Consider the following 2,856-nt stretch of genomic DNA (forward strand, 5'->3'; position numbering starts at 1 on the left):
GGAGGGGCCCCGGTCTCAAAGTTCCCTTCGTTAGCCGGGGGGGTGCCGCGCGGTGATAAAGGACGGCTTTTTTGCATTGAAAGCGTTTACTGTTGCCTCTCTCGGCTAGTCTATCTGAAAAGAGCCCCGAGACCCACTTACGCGGCGGGACCCTTGAATTCGCTAATTAACGCGGCTGAGTCATGATGTCACTCGTCACAGGTACACATATACACACACGCGCGCGCGCGAGAGAGAGAGAGCCCCCCCTCTTGTCAAAGGTCACGTCCAGCAGCGTGAAACACTTGACCGACACACGCGCTCCGCGCGGCTCCGGCGTTATTCACGCCACGATTTTCCACGTTCCTGGACGGCCCCGTGTTGCACCCCCGGCTGCATCCGCTGCGACAACGAAAACACAGTCCCGCGATCGTAAAACATGCGACGGAGCGCCGTGGCCCGCGCCGCGGAACCCGGGACGTCGTCGTTTTCCCGGTTCCGGCAGCCGCTGCACTTTAAGGCAGAAACGCATTAGTATCGTGTCACGTGGAAATCATGTAATAGAGTACGCCGCGCATGTTCGCGAGCGTTCTCGACCTTTCGGGCGGGAACATCGAAATCATTCGTGCGAGATAAAAGCGGCGAGGTATGGGACGGAACGCGTTTTATTTCGAACGAGATAAATACAGTCGGGACGAAAGTACATTTATTCCTTTTAATGCGAAATCCTTCCTTTTTTTTTTAGATTGTACGAAACGACGTTTTTGAGAGGTTTCAAGAATTAATATATCGTGTTATGACCTTTTTCTTTCATTTCGTATGAACAAAATATATTTTGTAATATAAAATTGGGACGATTATGTCGGAGAAGTTATCTTACAACTACAGTTAAAGTGGCTTCGAGTGCAAAGGGTTAAATATTAAAATATAAATATATAATATAAATATAAATATAAATATATATAAAGGGTTAAATATCGTCGCGGAAAAGTTCCCGGCGACAAAGCCGACGTCTCCTCGCCTACCGTTTGAGTATAATAAAAATAATATAAAGGATAAAGAAACGACAAAAGGGTACCTCGAAGTTGCTAGTTGTATAATTAACGTAGCAGAGCCGATGCCGGGGCGATAGTTGGCGCGAAAGTTTCTCCGGACGAATTACTTTGACGCCCTGCCAGCCAACGTCTTTACACGGCGCACCCGAAATTTGCATATTTATACTAAAATTAATTTCCGTTCGGGAAATTCGGAGTGGGGGAACTGCTTGCCGAGAATTTCGACGGAATTTCTGGTTACAAGCCTGCCGAATGTTATTTCAGGACGTAATCGGGTTCTCCGCGGATTACCGCGAAAAAGCGAAGCGCGTCCGTGGACCGGGCAACGAAGAGAAAAAAAAAATTAAAAACAATCATTTCCCGGTTTTGCCCCGCCTCGAACGACGAAATAAACCCCGGGACTCGGCGGCAAAGGCAACATAATCTTCGCGAATGTTTATTAAAAATGCTGCACGTTCTGTATATTTTTTTTTTGTTTCTTTGCTTTCCGACTATATTAACGTACCTTTCTGAAAAATATCAAACAAGTCATGTTTTGCGTAACAAGTATCGAAATCTGTGGTAATATTTCGATACGGTCTCGGCGTTATAATAATCTCGATATCGCCCTCTCTTTTCAATCGCGTCGAACGCGAAACAAATTTCACGATAAATATGTAAATCGATGAAATTATTGCATTTTATGGGGAAGAAACACGCAATTTATTTTATCGCCGTACCATGCGTAATTTCGTTTAATATATATTTTAATATACATATATTTTTAATAGATATATATTTATTTTTTTAATAGATATATTTTTTATATATATACTTTTTAATATATATATTTTCTCGTTTATTTAATACGTATTCTCGTGAAAACAACGATTAAGTTTACTGGTTTAAATTGCAACGCCGCGACTGCGATGTCGGCGCGCGTGTAAAATTTCGCAATCGATCGGTTAATTAATTTCGAAGTTGCGCCGCGCGCCGTTTCGCGGAATAATATCAAGCGGAACACGATTAAAGTTTCAGATAACGAAACGCGAGCGTTTTAAGAAACTCGCCGCCGTTCTTTTGCGAGCCGGCCATTCCCGGCTTCGCAAAGCAAACCTTTTTCTTCACCGTGAAATTGTTGCAGTTCAATTTATTCATGCCTTAGAGCTGTTTATTGTTTCTTCGGCCGCGTTATTCCTACCTCGACGATATCCCCGAGAAAACTTCCCGGTCCGATGGTATTTTTTAATACGTTTGTAATTAATATGCCCGAGGTAAAGAAATGAACAAATGCCACTGTAGAAACAATAATTTCGATACATGTCGAGGCATCTTTATTTTAACAATTTCAATCGGCTTCTCACTTTTTATTATCTTAGATTGATGCTTTAATTTTTGTTAGTATTATTCTTTAATTGATTTATTATCGTGAGTATTTTAAATAATCCCGTCATAGCGATCTAAGGGTTGTCACGTGCGTGTGAAATGCACATTACACATAACCTGACATAACCTGAAATTACACCCTCGCGTTCGACCTTCACAGATCTATTCTCAAGAGTGTTATTGATTTTAATAAACATAACCTTGACATTGTCCACTGATTAGACGATCTGGATTCCCGTAAATCGAAGGGGGTTGAGAATGCCCGTGGAACCATTAATTTGCGTTCGATGCGAAAATATTTGCACGGTGGTTCAGCGCGGCGTTTTCACGGCGCGTCGCGTAACGGCGAATTCCGGCGCGCGCGCGCGCGAAGTAACGATGTTTGCGCGCGACATTATTGACCGTTACGTTGCTGCAAATTCATTTGCAGGTTAGAACCGTGTTTCCGTGTGTCGTC

The sequence above is a fragment of the Augochlora pura genome, chromosome 10 (genome assembly GCF_028453695.1).
Source record: "Augochlora pura isolate Apur16 chromosome 10, APUR_v2.2.1, whole genome shotgun sequence".
In the NCBI taxonomy this organism is placed as follows: Eukaryota; Metazoa; Arthropoda; class Insecta; order Hymenoptera; family Halictidae; genus Augochlora; species Augochlora pura.